The sequence below is a fragment of the Hypomesus nipponensis genome, chromosome 18 (genome assembly GCF_054491055.1).
Source record: "Hypomesus nipponensis isolate SF chromosome 18, ASM5449105v1, whole genome shotgun sequence".
Classification (NCBI taxonomy): domain Eukaryota; kingdom Metazoa; phylum Chordata; class Actinopteri; order Osmeriformes; family Osmeridae; genus Hypomesus; species Hypomesus nipponensis.
Window position 1 is genome coordinate 961,735 of NC_140378.1, and position 18,895 is coordinate 980,629.

The following is an 18,895-nucleotide window of genomic DNA, read 5'->3' on the forward strand; positions in this document are numbered from 1 at the left end:
GGGGAAGACAACACCAATAAACACATCCTTTTCCATCTACGCCTTGTCGCGATACTGGTCACACTCAGATGACTGCCAAAACGGAAAACAGTTCCTATTGCAAAGCAAGCAAAGTCGTTTGCCATTACATTTCGGCGCGCAAGAAACTACATTTGTTTTATTTTCAGTCCTATTTTTACGATCATAGCCATAGCATAGCCAGGCAGTGGTTCTCAAATCTGTCCTCAAATACCACCTGTTCTGCATGTTTTAGATGTTTCCCTGCTCCAACACACCTGATTCAAATGCATGTTTGTTACCAGGCTTCTACAGAGCTAGATAACGACCCATTTATTTCAATCAGGTGTGTTGGAGCAGGAAAACATCTCATATGCAGGACAGGTGGTACCTGAGGACCGATTTGAGAACCACTGTGTTACAGGATTTTTTTCCATTCTAGGGAATATGGGTTGTGTGAAGTGACGACAAAGGAGGGACTACAGGTTTTAGCATAATAATCTGATTATTATGAGTATTAGTCTTATGGGAAACAGAAACAAATAATATACATTGATACATACCCAGATGATGTTCCTGGCTGGGTATCAGGTTCAATCTAATTTTTCCATCTCCTACTCGTCCTGGTCTTCCTCCAGCAGTTCCTGGTTCAGGAGGTCCTCCTCCTGTGTGGTAATCAACAGTCAGCTGCCTCCTCCTCTTGCAGGGATAGTCTTCCTTCACCTCTACAACAGAAAAAAAATCAAATTAGTAGCCTGCAGTGTGTTCTTCCCAAATCCGATAAACCATAACGTTGAACTGTGGACAGCCCTTTCACACCTTCCTTGCGAATAGTAAGATACAAACATCCTAAAATCACGTCTGTATGATGGATGGGTATAGCTATCTGCAAAAATATAGAAGGATGTTTCATGACATGAGAAAATTAACAAGCTAAACTTATCCAACTGCAGTAGCAAACCAGTTTCCAGGCAGTTCTGAACCTACCTATCCCAACCTCAGGCAAATGTACGGAAGCAACAACATTGGCCCAAAAAGTTATTGATCTTTAGCTAAAATATGACATAGTATTGCTAGTAACTATTTACTTCACACACACAAAAAAGTTGATATAAGAAGAGATTTGCTGCTTGCCTGTCAACAAGCACCGATTGGGTGAAGTCGAAAAACTAACTAGCAGCGTAGTTACTCCTCCGCGTAACTATCAAGGTTTTACTATATTCCACAATCGGCTAAATTGCCCAAAAAGTTATAAATATTTAGCTTAAAGTGTACATGGTGGTCCTAGCTAATGTTTATTATCCAGGTTTCCCAAAATTAGCTAAATCGTTCTTCTTTTTGCTCACGTCACTCCAGTCCTAGTTCTACAAATAAATGCTTCGTAACTAAAACATTTGACTTTTAATTTGAACAATGTTGACAATATTGATAACACATGTAAAGAAACTTGTCTTACCTCGTATGATCGACTCAGTTTTCAAAATGAAGCAGTAAATCCAACTCTTGCGGTGATCTTATACCATACCATAGATATCCTTTATATGTCTGTACGGTCAGAAATAGGACTCTACCAGCAGTTTCAAAAACGTGTTTGTTTGGTTGCCACGGTGATTGTGCAGCTAGGATTGCTAACAAGCTGGGCAGACAGAATAATATACATTTACCTAGCATCCACACCTCAAACAAGTTAACCTAGACGCAAAACTATAAGTCGTATAAAAAAAATTAGGATATTTTCCGAGACCCAAGACTCTGCCGAAACCAGAGATGTCCTTTATATGTCTGTGCGGTCAGAAATACGACTCTACTGGCAGTTTAGAAATCGTCTTCCTTGTGCTTTTTCTGAGAAATGTGTCCCTAGATTTTACATTGGTCTCAAACGTGTTTGTTTGGTTGCCACGGTGATGGTGCAGCTATGATTGCTAACAAGCTTGGCAGAGAGAATAATATACATTTACCTAGCATCCACACCTCAAACAAGTGAACCTAGACGCAAAACTATAAGTCCGATAAAAAAAATGAGGATATTTTCCGAGACCCAAGACTCTGCCGAAACCAGAGATGTCCTTTATATGTCTGTGCGGAAAGAAATACGACTCTACTGGCAGTTTAGAAATCGTCGTCCTTGTGCTTTGTCTGAGAAATGTGTCACTAGATTTGCATTGGGCTCTATGGGGCGAGAGTTGGACTTTGTCTCGCTTTCGTGGGGCTCTGAAAAAATGTGTAAGTTTGTTGGATTCCACAGACAACTGTCTACGACCAACACATAATTAGCTATCTATTGATCCAAAAATGAAGCATGAAGAGTGAAAATTGTGGCAATGCTGGCAAACTAGAAATACTTTTTGAAACTGATTTCGAAGCTCCCCTCCACTCTAAGCGTTTCAGTCAGCACTCTAGACTCTCACATAGACACCCATGTAAATCTCAGAAACGGTTTGAAAAACTAATGAAACATAATCAGTGATATTAAAAAAAGTTGAAAAGATATCAAAAGGCTGAATTACAGAAACAATAGTTTAGTGTTTTCTCATCATTTTAAAGTTTAAATGGTGGCTGTAGCTGAAAGATTGAGGAAGAAGAACGTTGAAGAAGTTTAAGAGGATTGAGAGGATTTGAGAAAAAAAAACCATGTTAAAAATATGATGAATATTGATATTTTCCATGAAATCCAAAATGGCGGCCGCGTCAATTCGGTTATTATGAAAAGTTATCAATGGCCAGGCTTGATATCTCACAAGACATCAAGAGACAAAAAATTACTTTATTAAGGTAAACACTTCAACAGTTATTAGCCAAAACACGTTTATGCTTCCGGCCACGCCCCCTTTTAGTCACATGACACCATTTTTGGAGAACATCCTTAGAATAAAGTTCCGAGTAGGCGTACCAACTTTGGTGTCACTGCTTCAAAGAACTGCTGAGATATGGCTTCACTTCCTGTTTGGCGGCTTTTCTGCAGAATTTGATTGGCTGTACCGGACAAACGGTTTTGAAAATCAAATATCCTTCGATAACTTTTGTGAGGCTTGGTCTGAAGATCATATCTGGTAATTTTGAAGAAGATTTGACAAAATTTGTAGGAGGAGTAGGCTTTTAAAGGTTTTTGATAAAACCGGAAATAGCGGAAAATCTATATAACCGGAAATTGACGCCATGGTGTGCATTGCACTCGGCTTGATCCAGGGAATCCAATGGTACCTCATTTTTGAAAATGGGACATACGGTTCAAAAGTTGCGTGTGTAAACACAACTCCAACTTTGACCCGTTGGTGGCGCTAGAGTGCCAAAGTATGGGACATGAAACTTTGTGACTTGGACCAGGGGACTGTCCCTAATGAGTGTGCCAAATTTCACAACTTTCGACCAAGCGCTTCTAGGGCCTGCCATAGACACCCAGTCTTAAGAATAATAATAATAAATATAGCTGCAAGCAGCAATGGAGGGGCCAAGCAGTCCAGAGCAGGACATGGCCTCCATAGCACTTGCGCAACAATTGAGTCACAATAACCTGTTGCACTCATGCAACACACCAAGTTTGGTTGAAATATCTGTTTGCGTTCCAAAGTACTGAGTGTTTAAAGTGTTTTTTTCCGGTGTAACACCACAGGCCTCCTCTGATCCTCTTGGGAACGATGGAACCCAAGTTCGGTGACAATCGCTAAAATGGTTGCTGAGTTACGCTCTAACGTGTCTTTTGTGGCTTCGCCGCCGCCTTTGATCGGCTCTACCGAACAAACGGTTTCGAAAATTTGAAAATCCATCAGACACCTTTGTGAAGCTTGGTCTGAAGATCATCTGTGCCAAATTTAGTAAACATTGGACAAAATTTGGGGCGTGTAAAAGGTTTTTACACTTTTCCATGAAATCCAAAATGGCGGCCGCGTCAATTCGGTTGTTATGAAATATTATCGATGGTCAAGCTTGATATCTCACAAGACATCAAGAGACAAAGAAATTACTTTATTAAGGTAAATACTTCAACAGTTATTAGCCAAAACACGTTTATGCTTCCGGCCACGCCCCCTTTTAGTCACATGACACCATTTTTGGAGGACATCCTTAGAATAAAGTTCAGAGTAAGCGTACCAACTTTGGTGTCACTGCCTCAAAGAACTGCTGAGATATCGCTTCACTTCCTGTTTGGCGGCTTTTCTGCAGAATTTGATTGGCTGTACCGGACAAACGGTTTTGAAAATCAAATATCCTTCGATAACTTTTGTGAGGCTTGGTCTGAAGATCATATCTGGTAATTTTGAAGAAGATTTGACAAAATTTGTAGGAGGAGTAGGCTTTTAAAGGTTTTTGATAAAACCGGAAATAGCGGAAAATCTATATAACCGGAAATTGACGCCATGGTGTGCATTGCACTCGGCTTGATCCAGGGAATCCAATGGTACCTCATTTTTGAAAATGGGACATACGGTTCAAAAGTTGCGTGTGTAAACACAACTCCAACTTTGACCCGTTGGTGGCGCTAGAGTGCCAAAGTATGGGACATGAAACTTTGTGACTTGGACCGGGGGACTGTCCCTAATGAGTGTGCCAAATTTCACAACTTTCGACCAAGCGCTTCTAGGGCCTGCCATAGACACCCAGTCTTAAGAATAATAATAATAATAATAATAATAATAATAATACTACCAATTACAATAGGTGCCTCGCAGCTTCGCTGCTTGGCCCCTAATAATAATAATAATAATACTACCAATTACAATAGGTGCCTCGCAGCTTCGCTGCTTGGCCCCTAATAATACTACCAATTACAATAGGTGCCTCGCAGCTTCGCTGCTTGGCCCCTAAATATAACTGCAAGCAGTAATGGCGGATTCCTCCAAACACTGCAAACCATTGAACAATGTTTATTCTTGACAAATTGTAACTGTATAGAAGAATGTATGCTGCAGAATTACCAATGGCATACCAAATCTGAAATGCAATACCATCAAGATCCACAAGGGCCTTTATTTCAAGCCAGTAAGTGAAGGAAGGGGGCTTGGTGAGCTTATCCATTCCAGAAAGCCTTGTATCTTTATGCATTAAGGCGTGGCCTGTAGCGCCACCTATGGGTAATGGTGGGCCATTTGTGGTGTGGTAGTTACTCTTGGCCTATACTATTAATGTTTCAGGATTTTAAAAACTTTTTACCACTGCATATAAAATCGAAAATGCAATACCAACAGGATCCACATGGGCTTTGGGTAAAGTGTGGTAGTTACTCTTGGCCTGTACTGTCAATGTGTCAGGATTTGGAGACCTTTTTACTATTGCATACAAAGTAGGAAATGCAATGACACCAAGGTCCTCAAGGGCCTATGCTGATATTCAAGGAATGAGTTGGGGCTTGGTCAGCCCACACAGTCCTGATATGTTGCGTGTATGTCTTGCCAAGCCCGCGCGTGTCAAGGGAAGAATGAGTGTGTGAGAATTTGGAGCATGCGCGGGGAGGAGCAGGGGACACATTTCATTGTAAATTTCCCTAGAAATTAGCCAAGCATGCATGTTTCAAAGATTCACCAAAAATCGACCTTTCATCTTAGAGTCAACTTTTTCTCAGATTTGTGTACTAAACATTCTCAAGAGTCTTCATATGAACTTGTTTGACTGGCTTACATGTAAAGCATTGCGAACCATTGAAAAATGTATATTCTTGACAAATTGTAACTGTATAGAAAAATCAATGCTGCAGAATTTCCAATGGGATACCAAATCTGAAATGCAATAACATCAAGATCCACAAGGGCCTTTATTTCAAGCCAAGAAGTGAAGTGCTTTAATCTTCACAAGAAGTGAAGTGCTTTGTGCTTTAAGGCGTGGCCTGTAGCGACACCTATTGGTAATGGTGGGCCATTTGTGGTGTGGTAGTTACTCTTGGCCTATACTATCAATGTTTCAGGATGTTTTTAACTTTTTACCATTGCATACAAAATCGGAAAAATATACCAACAATATCCACATGGGCTTTTGTTAAAGTGTTGTTGTTACTGTTGGCCTTTACTATCAATGTTTCAGGATTTGGAGAACTTTTTACCATGGCAAACAAAATCTGAAATGCAATACCATCAAGATCCACAAGGCCTTTGCAAAAGACCAAGGAATGAGTGGGGGCTTGGTAAGCCCACACTCTCCTGAAATGTTGCGTGTGCGTCTTGCCAAGCCCGCGCGTGTGTCAAGGGAAGACCTATGGGTAATAGTGGGCCATTTGTGGTGTGGTAGTTACTCTTGGTCTATACTATCAATGTTTCAGGATTTTTATAACTTTTTACCATTGTATACAAAATCGGAAAAGCAATACCAACAAGATCCACATGGGCTTTTTGTTAAACTGTTTCTTTGCCTATACTATCTATGTTTCAGGATTTTGAGACCTTTTTACCATTGCATACAAAATCGGAAATGCAATACCATCAAGATCCACATGGGCCTTTTTTCAAGCCAATACGTGAAGGGAGGGGGCTTGGTGAACCTATCCATTCCAGAAAGCCTTGTATCTTTGTGCTTTTGGGCGTGGCCTATAGCGCCACCTATGGGTAATGGTGGGCCATTTGAGGTGTGGTATTTACTCTTGGTCTATACTATCAATGTTTCAGGATTTGAGACCTTTTTACCATTGCATACAAAATCGGAAATGCAATACCATCAAGAGCCACATGGGCCTTTGCTAAAGACCAAGGAATGAGTGGGGGCTTGGTCAGCCCACACTCTCCTGAAATGTTGCGTGTGCGTCTTGGCCGCGCGTGTGTCAAGGGAAGGCTGAGTGTGTGTGAGATTTTGGAGCACGCGCGGGGAGGAGCAGGGGAGACATTCATTGGAAATTTGCCTAGAAATTAGCCAAGCAAGCATGTTTCAAATATTCACCAAAAATCGACCTTTCATCTTACAGTCAACTTTTTCACAGATTTGTGTTATGAACATTCTCAAGAGTCTTCATATGAACTTGTGATTGAATCAGAGTATCAGTTTTTGACTGGCTGATGTGCAAAGCATTATTTTAGCGTTAGCGATAAGTTCAATTTGATTTATATCAATCATTTTTAGAGATATGAATTTGCCTTTGCACATGGTAATATGTTGTAGTGTCTTCCTCCGATCTACCAAGTTTAGTGTTGATATCTCAAAGATTTGCTGAGACATGACTTCACATCCTGTTTGGCGGCTTTTCTGATGAATTTGATTGGCTGTACCGGACAGACGGTTATGAGGATCAAAATTCCTTTGATAACTTTTGTGAGGCTTGGTTTGAAGATCATCTCTGGTGATTTTGAAGAATATATGACAAAAATTGTAGGAGGAGTAGGCTTTCAAAGGTTTTTGATAAAACCGGAAATGGCGGGAAATCTATATAACCGGAAATTAACGCCATGGTGTGCGTTGAACTCGGCTTGATCCAGGGAATCCAATGGTACCTCATTTTTGAAAATTAGTCATACGGTTCAAAAGTTGCGTGTGTAAACACAAGTCCAACTTTGACCCATTGGTGGCGCTAGAGTGGTCTAATGGGAGACATGAAACTTGGTGTAGGTATAGAAGAAACTGTCCTTAATGAGTGTGCCAAATTTCACAAAAAGTTGTCGATGGGGTCTAGGGGCTGCCATTGACTCCCATGGTACAAGAATTACAAATAATAAAACCACCAATAACAATAGGTTTCCTCCTTACGGAGGAATCCTAAATATAACTGCAAGCAGTAATGGCGGATTCCTCCAAACACTGCAAACCATTGAACAATGTTTATTCTTGACAAATTGTAACTGTATAGAAGAATGTATGCTGCAGAATTACCAATGGCATACCAAATCTGAAATGCAATACCATCAAGATCCACAAGGGCCTTTATTTCAAGCCAGTAAGTGAAGGAAGGGGGCTTGGTGAGCTTATCCATTCCAGAAAGCCTTGTATCTTTATGCATTAAGGCGTGGCCTGTAGCGCCACCTATGGGTAATGGTGGGCCATTTGTGGTGTGGTAGTTACTCTTGGCCTATACTATTAATGTTTCAGGATTTTAAAAACTTTTTACCACTGCATATAAAATCGAAAATGCAATACCAACAGGATCCACATGGGCTTTGGGTAAAGTGTGGTAGTTACTCTTGGCCTGTACTGTCAATGTGTCAGGATTTGGAGACCTTTTTACTATTGCATACAAAGTAGGAAATGCAATGACACCAAGGTCCTCAAGGGCCTATGCTGATATTCAAGGAATGAGTTGGGGCTTGGTCAGCCCACACAGTCCTGATATGTTGCGTGTATGTCTTGACACGCCTCAACTGAACCAGAACATGTCATCTACTGGAACACAAGAAGTGAATACAGATGATATCATAATTGGTGACACCAAAAATCCAGGTTTATGTTTTAATCCTCTTACAACAACAGACAAGCTTACATTGTGTACACATTTGAAATTAACCAATGAAAACACAGAGGAATTTAATGAAACCATAGCATTTGGCGCCATGGGATGTCCTTGTAAGACTAAAACTATTCAAGCAGATGGAAACTGCTTTTTCAGGTCATTGGCAAATGTAGTATGTGGTAATGAAAATAAGCATTTGAAAATGCGACGTTTTGTAGTTGAACACCTAAAGCAAAATACTACAAGGTTTGACAAGTACTTGAGAGATGGCTACCTATCAGTAGAGCAGTACTTATCAACATCACGTATGCATTACTCAGGATCTTGGGCCACAGAAATTGACATTTTTGCTGCAGCGGACTTTTTACAGACAACCATCATGACTTTCAATGGTGACAGATGGAATGCATATCCTAGTTATCATATCCCTGGTGACATTGGGACATTTGTACAAACTTGTAATGCCATTTACTTGAACCACTGCAATGGAAACCATTACGAAGTTGTCACATGTGTGAAGGGCAGATATGATGTACGTGTTTGTGCAGAAATATGTGAAAATGACAAGAAACAACAGAATAGCTCAATGCATTTACGTCAAAAACAAAAGGTAAATGAAGGCACAAAAAAATATAAAACAGTCAAAGCTGATAAACAGAGAGAAAACTACAAGACAGATGTTACATTTCAAAATATGATGAAGCAAGCTGCCAGTACAAAATATCATACTGACAAGACTTTTCAACAAACAAAGGTTGAGACTGAAAGGTTTAAATACAATTTTGATGAAAACTATAGGAGTTATATACGCAATGCAAGCAAAAAGAAATATGACACAAACCAGTGTTTTCAGAAAGCTGTAAAGGAATACTCTAAGGTAAAATATAAGACAAAGCCCGAGTTTCAACAGTCTGTGCGTGAATACTCCAAGTTAAAATATGAGACTGATCCTGAGTTTCAGAAATCTGTGACTGAATATTCTAAGAGGAAATATCATGAAAACGAATTATTTCAAGCAGATGTAAAGCACAGATCATGTAAAACGTATGCAGAAAGGAAAATTCAACAGCAACAGATTGATTGTGTTATTAATGCTTTCAATGATGAAACCCGTCTTGGCCCTGAATATGTATGTGCAGTGTGTCATCGGCTTCTGTTCAGAAAGCAAGTCATAGAATGTAAGACAGATTGTTATATGAAAAAAGGTGACTACCCTGCTCATTTGGCTGAACAGTGCATTACATTTTCCTATTTGCACACTTGTGTTGCCCAGTGTGGAACTAATTGTCCAAAATCAACACTGTGGATTTGTTTTACATGTCATCGTAAAATGCTTGCAGGTAGAATGCCAGAGGAAGCTACTGTGAACAACTTACATCTAGATGTTGTACCTCCTGAGCTAAAATGTTTGAATTCTCTAGAGCATCACCTCATTGCTAGACATATTCCTTTCATGAAACTGCTCTGCCTTCCTCGTGGGAAACAAAACGGTTGTCATGGACCTGTTGTATGTGTACCAGTACATACCAATGATGTCACAAATGTTCTTCCAAGAAATCAGTGTGATGACAAGATGATGAAAATTAAACTGAAACGTAAACTCACATACAAGGGTCATTATGAGTACCAATATGTTGAAACAGACCATATTAGAAACGCTCTTACGTACCTCCTTAAGTTTAATAAGTGGTACAAAGATGTGCAATTTAATGAGGACTGGGAAAATCCTTTGAATCAGACAAATGCAGGAGATGATTCAGATGCCATGACCGAGCATGATTTAACACAGCAGAATGAAACTTATGATATTGACGAAGAGCAAGAAACAGAGGATGATTTGACATACATTAAAGACCAAGGTGGCCTCTTTTCAGACACATCATTACAGCCTGTTGACATTGCCTCTGAAGTGTTGGATCAGCATTTTGATAGCATTATGTGTCTTGCTCCTGGTGAAGGTAATAGTCCTGTGAGATTGTTAATGGACAAAACAAATGAAGCAAAGTGTTTTCCAGTTTTGTATCCTAACGGAGGTCCAACATTTCATGATGATCGAAAGGAAAAAATATCACTGTCTCGATATTTGAACGCACGGATACTTAATGCCGATGGACGATTTGCCAAAAATACAGATTTTATATTTTATGCACAGTATATATCAGAACTTAATCAAATTGTGTCTAATGTTTCGATAGCACTGAGAAAAGGATCAGATAACAAAAGGACTCAAAATGTGACACCTAACATGTTAACAGACCCAGCATCCTTAAGAAACATATTAAACTTTGATGAAGGATATAAGTTTTTAAAACCTATTCGTGGTACACCACCATTTTGGCAATGTGCTCAGAAAGATCTTTTTGCCATGATACGACAATTATCAATACCAACATTTTTCTGTAGTTTTTCATCTGCGGATTTGCGATGGCCAGAAATGCTCAATTCAATTATCCGACAAGAGGGGAAGCACATAAATGTGGAAGACCTTGACTGGTCAGAAAAATGTGGACTTTTGCAGCGAAACCCTGTCACCGCAGCAAGAATGTTTGACCACAGATGGCATTGCTTTTTGAAAGATGTCATCATGTCTCCAGCAGCACCAATTGGTAAAATAAAAGATTACTTCTATCGTGTTGAATTTCAACAGCGAGGGTCTCCACATGTTCATTGTCTCTTTTGGATTGAGGATGCTCCTCAGATTGATAAAAATACAGATGAAGAGGTTATTGAATTCATTGATCGCTACATCACATGTGTGAAACCGTCACAAGATGATGCAGAACTTTTTGAGATTGTCGATAGTGTACAAAAGCACAGTACAAGACATTCAAAGACATGCAGAAAGAAGAAAACTGTGTGCAGATTCAATTTTCCACGTCCAATTTCTTCTCAAACATTTATAACTAGATCAGTAGATACAGAAGAAGTGAAAGATGAAAGTTCCATCCAACTTGCAACCCAAATTCTGGAAAAAGTTAAACAAACAGTTTTAAATGGTGACATCAATTTCAATTCAACAGATGAACTATTTGCTGCAATTGGAATAACCCAGACATTATTTGAATTTGCATACAAGACATGTACAAAAAAAAAAGTGTTGTTCTTAAAAGGGATCCAAATGACGTTTGGCTCAATCAATATAATCCACACTTGTTGCGCACATGGAATGCAAACATGGATATTCAGTTTGTTACTGATGCTTTCAGTTGTGTTGTGTACATTCTAAGTTACATTACGAAAGCAGAAAAAGAAATGGGACTGTTGCTTGAACGTGCTCAGAAAGAGAGTTGTAATGGTAACATGGATGCTAAACAGGCAATGAAACAGCTCGGGAGTGTTTATCTACACAACAGAGAAATCTGTGCACAAGAGGCTGTGTATCGGTTAACAAACATGCACTTGAAGGAATGCTCTCGCAAGGTACAATTTATTCCTGTTGGACTTAATCCAATTAAAATGAGTTTGCCTTTGAATATTCTCCAAAAGAAAGCTCAATATCAGTCTGATAATGACACACACTTACTGGCTTGAAATAAAGGCCCTTGTGGATCTTGATGGTATTGCATTTCAGATTTGGTATGCCATTGGTAATTCTGCAGCATACATTCTTCTATACAGTTACAATTTGTCAAGAATAAACATTGTTCAATGGTTTGCAGTGTTTGGAGGAATCCGCCATTACTGCTTGCAGTTATATTTAGGATTCCTCCGTAAGGAGGAAACCTATTGTTATTGGTGGTTTTATTATTTGTAATTCTTGTACCATGGGAGTCAATGGCAGCCCCTAGACCCCATCGACAACTTTTTGTGAAATTTGGCACACTCATTAAGGACAGTTTCTTCTATACCTTCACCAAGTTTCATGTCTCCCATTAGACCACTCTAGCGCCACCAATGGGTCAAAGTTGGACTTGTGTTTACACACGCAACTTTTGAACCGTATGACTCATTTTCAAAAATGAGGTACCATTGGATTCCCTGGATCAAGCCGAGTTCAACGCACACCATGGCGTTAATTTCCGGTTATATAGATTTCCCGCCATTTCCGGTTTTATCAAAAACCTTTGAAAGCCTACTCCTCCTACAATTTTTGTCATATCTTCTTCAAAATCACCAGAGATGATCTTCAGACCAAGCCTCACAAAAGTTATCAAAGGAATTTTGATCCTCATAACCGTCTGTCCGGTACAGCCAATCAAATTCATCAGAAAAGCCGCAAAACAGGATGTGAAGTCATGTCTCAGCAAATCTTTGAGATATCAACACTAAACTTGGTAGATCGGAGGAAGACACTACAACATGTTACCATGTGCAAAGGCAAATTCATATCTCAAAAAATGATTGATATAAAGCAAATTGAACTTATCGCTAACGCTAAAATAATGCTTTACACATCAGCCAGTCAAAAACTGATACTCTGATTCAATCACAAGTTCATATGAAGACTCTTGAGAATGTTCATAACACAAATCTGTGAAAAAGTTGACTGTAAGATGAAAGGTCGATTTTTGGTGAATATTTGAAACATGCTTGCTTGGCTAATTTCTAGGCAAATTTCCAATGAATGTCTCCCCTGCTCCTCCCCGCGCGTGCTCCAAAATCTCACACACACTCAGCCTTCCCTTGACACACGCGCGGCCAAGACGCACACGCAACATTTCAGGAGAGTGTGGGCTGACCAAGCCCCCACTCATTCCTTGGTCTTTAGCAAAGGCCCATGTGGCTCTTGATGGTATTGCATTTCCGATTTTGTATGCAATGGTAAAAAGGTCTCAAATCCTGAAACATTGATAGTATAGACCAAGAGTAAATACCACACCTCAAATGGCCCACCATTACCCATAGGTGGCGCTATAGGCCACGCCCAAAAGCACAAAGATACAAGGCTTTCTGGAATGGATAGGTTCACCAAGCCCCCTCCCTTCACGTATTGGCTTGAAAAAAGGCCCATGTGGATCTTGATGGTATTGCATTTCCGATTTTGTATGCAATGGTAAAAAGGTCTCAAAATCCTGAAACATAGATAGTATAGGCAAAGAAACAGTTTAACAAAAAGCCCATGTGGATCTTGTTGGTATTGCTTTTCCGATTTTGTATACAATGGTAAAAAGTTATAAAAATCCTGAAACATTGATAGTATAGACCAAGAGTAACTACCACACCACAAATGGCCCACTATTACCCATAGGTCTTCCCTTGACACACGCGCGGGCTTGGCAAGACGCACACGCAACATTTCAGGAGAGTGTGGGCTTACCAAGCCCCCACTCATTCCTTGGTCTTTTGCAAAGGCCTTGTGGATCTTGATGGTATTGCATTTCAGATTTTGTTTGCCATGGTAAAAAGTTAAAAACATCCTGAAACATTGATAGTATAGGCCAAGAGTAACTACCACACCACAAATGGCCCACCATTACCAATAGGTGTCGCTACAGGCCACGCCTTAAAGCACAAAGCACTTCACTTCTTGTGAAGATTAAAGCACTTCACTTCTTGGCTTGAAATAAAGGCCCTTGTGGATCTTGATGTTATTGCATTTCAGATTTGGTATCCCATTGGAAATTCTGCAGCATTGATTTTTCTATACAGTTACAATTTGTCAAGAATATACATTTTTCAATGGTTCGCAATGCTTTACATGTAAGCCAGTCAAACAAGTTCATATGAAGACTCTTGAGAATGTTTAGTACACAAATCTGAGAAAAAGTTGACTCTAAGATGAAAGGTCGAATTTTGGTGAATCTTTGAAACATGCATGCTTGGCTAATTTCTAGGGAAATTTACAATGAAATGTGTCCCCTGCTCCTCCCCGCGCATGCTCCAAATTCTCACACACTCATTCTTCCCTTGACACGCGCGGGCTTGGCAAGACATACACGCAACATATCAGGACTGTGTGGGCTGACCAAGCCCCAACTCATTCCTTGAATATCAGCATAGGCCCTTGAGGACCTTGGTGTCATTGCATTTCCTACTTTGTATGCAATAGTAAAAAGGTCTCCAAATCCTGACACATTGACAGTACAGGCCAAGAGTAACTACCACACTTTACCCAAAGCCCATGTGGATCCTGTTGGTATTGCATTTTCGATTTTATATGCAGTGGTAAAAAGTTTTTAAAATCCTGAAACATTAATAGTATAGGCCAAGAGTAACTACCACACCACAAATGGCCCACCATTACCCATAGGTGGCGCTACAGGCCACGCCTTAATGCATAAAGATACAAGGCTTTCTGGAATGGATAAGCTCACCAAGCCCCCTTCCTTCACTTACTGGCTTGAAATAAAGGCCCTTGTGGATCTTGATGGTATTGCATTTCAGATTTGGTATGCCATTGGTAATTCTGCAGCATACATTCTTCTATACAGTTACAATTTGTCAAGAATAAACATTGTTCAATGGTTTGCAGTGTTTGGAGGAATCCGCCATTACTGCTTGCAGTTATATTTAGGGTTCCTCCTGTAGGAGGGAACCCTATTGTTATTGGTGGTATTATTATTATTATGTTTTACCCATGGGAGTCAATGGCAGCCCCTAGAGCACAATAGTAAAAAGTTGAGAAATTTGGCATGTTGAAACTGCAGACCATTAGTAACTACCATACCACACATGGGCCATGTGAGACAATAGGTGGCGCTACAGGCCACGCCCCAAAATGTCAATTTTTAAAGTGATGCCATTTGCAGGCCATAAGTCCCAAAATGCTGAAATGTATTACAGATGCCTTATTTCTTATGAGGAACAAAAAAGCCTCTAGAACCTATAACGGCCGCCATATTGGATTTTTCTGTACAATAAAGATTGAGGAAACACGTTTTTTCGCTACTCCTCCTACATTTTTGGTCGAATTTTCTTCAACGTTGCCAGACATGATCTCCAGACTGAGCCTCACAAAAGTTATCAATAGGATTTTTGATTTTCAAAACCGTTTGTCCGGTACAGCCAATCCAAATCATCAACAAAGGAACCAAACAGGAAGTTGGGTCAAATCTCAGCAAATCTTTAAGATATCAACCCCAAACTTTGTATATCGGTGGAAGACACTACAACATGTTCCCATGTGAAAAATTGACTTAATATCTTAAAAAATGACTGATGTAAAGCAAATCGAATTTATCGCTAACGCTAAAATAATGCTTTACACATCCACCTGTCTAAAACGGATACTCTGATACTATCACTAGTTCTTGTGAAGACTCTTGAGAATGTTTAGTCTTCAAATCTGAAAAAAAGTTGGTTGTAAGATGAAAAGTCGATTTTTAGTGAATATTTTAAATATACATGCTTGGCTAATTTCAGTGATTTTTGGCTAAATCCTCTCTCCCCTCTTCCTGCCCGCGCGTGCTCCAAATCCTCACACACACTCAGCCTTCCCTTGACACACGCGCGGGCTTGACAAGACGCACACGCAACATCTCCAGAGTGTGGGCTGACCAAGCCCCCACTCATTCCTTAGTTTCTAGCAAAGGCCTTGTGGATCTTGATGGTATTGCATTTCCGATTTTGTATGCAAAGGTAAAAAGTTCTCAAAATCCTGAAACATTGATGGTATAGGCCATGAGTAACTACCACACCACAATGACCCACCATTATCCATAGGTGGGCGTACGGCCACCCCCCCAATTGTCAATTTTCAAAGTGATGCCATTTGCATCCCATTTGTCCCAAAATTCTGAAATTCATTACATATGCCTTATTTCTCATGAGGAGCAAAAAAGCCTCTCGAACCTATAACGGCACCCCCACAAATCTGAAAAATAGTTTAATGTAAGATGAAAAGTAGATTAATTGTGAATATTTAAAATATGTATGCTTGGCTAATTTCTAGAGCTTTTACCCCAAATCCTGTCTGTAGTTTGTTTAAACAAATGTAGCCTTTTAAACCTCTAGGTTTAATTCTCTCTTTTATACATTTAAAGTTGGATTTGACATTTAATCATTTAGCAAGTTGTTTGACTCAAAAACCATAACAGTACATGGCCCCAACAGTACCAAGCTCCCACCTTCACTCCTTAGTCTAGTAGACATTTTAGACTAGTAGGCATTCTGTGATTAGTTTGGCCACAGCTAATTCTACTGTTAAAAGAAACAGAAGGTCTTCTTCTTCTTCAGAACTATACAGTTGAATCAACCAAACACAGCTTGGTCATGTTATCATCTTCTTTGGCACATCTAAATTAAGGACTAGACTTTTAAGAAAGCATGACCAAAGCAATTTGTTGAGGGATGGTTCCTCCATAAACAGTTGCCGACAAAGAATGTCAGACAATAACTTTAACATAGTCTTGCATTAAGAGTAGAGTCAACAAATTGAATAACTGTGCTGATGGTTGTTGAAACTCATTGCTCTGAGTTGGTGCATGTCAATTTAGGCAGAAGTCCATGTCTGGTGATATTTGACAACCTCAAACAGCATGAGTGTGCTCGACATACGTTCTTTTACTTATATTCATGTTACTTATTCATTTGCCTTTAACTTGTAAATTTTGTTCATTGCTAATAAAGTATTTGTTTATTCTAAAACTGCTATCTATCTTAAGACCTCACGGAATATTTACCTTGCTTACATCTCAAACAGATCATACAATAAGAAATAGTCAACCACCCAGCATTCACATACATTTCCAACACAACAATGATATGGACATATTACCACATTTAACTACACTGACTACAATTGATTTAAAATTGAGTGTGTATGTTTATGTAAGACACATATGTAGTTATTCTACTTTGACATCACAAAAACTATGAAATAAGAGTGAATGCAATTAGGAAGCAACTTTGTCCATGTACAATATGGTTGATGTTTGTTTATAACTGGAATATAAATGTGTGCACAACAATTAGTTCCATTCAAGTAAGTCTATTTTATTGGACAAGAAGCATTCCATGAGTGGTGACATTTGACAACCTCAGACAGTCTGCCACTGGGCCAAATGAAAAGCTCTATTCTTGATTTGCAATGCAGCTAGGGGAAGTCCTAGACCATAAGGGGCAAAGCTGCGGCCACTTGTGATGTTAAAAAGGCCAGTTACATACAAAATATTGCTGTCATATACCATATTTCTTTGATTAAACGCTGCAGACAAACAACTAGACAAGGAGGTCAAACAAACGCTGAGTGTAAAATTGAAGCTGCGCGTGTCTCTCCTTTTTGTAGAAATCTGAATTAGCATGCCAAAACATTCTTATATTTTAGCTTTCAAACAGAAAGCTGTGCAGAAAGCACTCACAAGCAGCAACAGACCTGTAGCACGCAAACTTGGGGTTGATGAAAGGCACATTGACCCAAGCCGAGGACTTCAAGTATCTCTGGGTCTTGTTCACAAGGGAAGAATGCAGCGCAAGATCGACAGGCGGATCGGTGCGGCGTTCGCAGTGATGCGGGCTCTGCATCGGTCCGTCGTGGTGAAGAAGGAGCTGAGTCGAAAGGCAAAGCTCGCTATTTACCAGTCGATCTACGTTCCTACCCTCACCAATGGTCACGAACTATGGGCGGTGACCGAATACAAGCGGCCGAAATGAGCTTTCTCCGCAGGGTGTCCGGGCTTTCCCTTAGAGATAGGGTAAGAAGCTCGGTCATCCGGGAGGGGCTCAGAGGAGAACCGCTGCTCCTCTGCGTCGAGAGGAGCCAGCTGAGGTGGCTCGGGCATCTGATCAGGATGCCTCCTGGACGCCTCCCTGGTGAGGTGTTTTGGGCACGTCCCACTGGGAAGGGGCCCCGGGGAAGACCCAGGACACGCTGGAGGGACTGTCTCTTGGCTGGCCTGGGAACGCCTCGGGGTCCCCCAGGGGGAGCTGGTGGAAGTGGCCGGGGAGAGGGAAGTCGGGGCCTGCTTAGGTTGCTGCCCCAGCGACCCGACCCCCGGACAAGCGGTAGATGACAACGACGACAACAGCATTTTAACCCCGTTTGTCCAAAATTTCTAAAAGTTGGTACGCATGCCTCATATTGCTCATGGGGAACAAAAGAGTATCAAGAACCCACAATGTCGGCAGCATGGACATTTCTCTACAGTGACAATTTGTGAAGAATTTTTGAAAATGACTTAAAATCAGCCACTGATCCAATTGTCTTGGAATATTGTGTACATGTGTGAAATACATGTCTGTGTCATGTCAATTTGGTAATGGTTTGCAATGTTAAGGAGGAACCCGCCATTGCTGCCTGCAGCTATATTTAGGGTTCCTCCGGTAGGAGGGAACCCTATTGTTATTAGGGTTCCTCCGGTAGGAGGGAACCCTATTGTTATTGATGGTTTTATTATTATTATGTTTTACCCATGGGAGTCAATGGCAGCCCCTAGAGCACAATGGTAAAAAGTTGTGAAATTTGGCATGTTGAAACTGCAGACCATTAGTAACTACCATACCACACATGGGCCATGTGAGACAATAGGTGGCGCTACAGGCCACGCCCCAAAATGTCAATTTTTTAAGTGATGCCATTTGCAGGCCATAAGTCCCAAAATGCTGAAATTTATTACATATGCCGTATTACTCATGAGGAACAAAAAAGCCTCTAGAACCTATAAC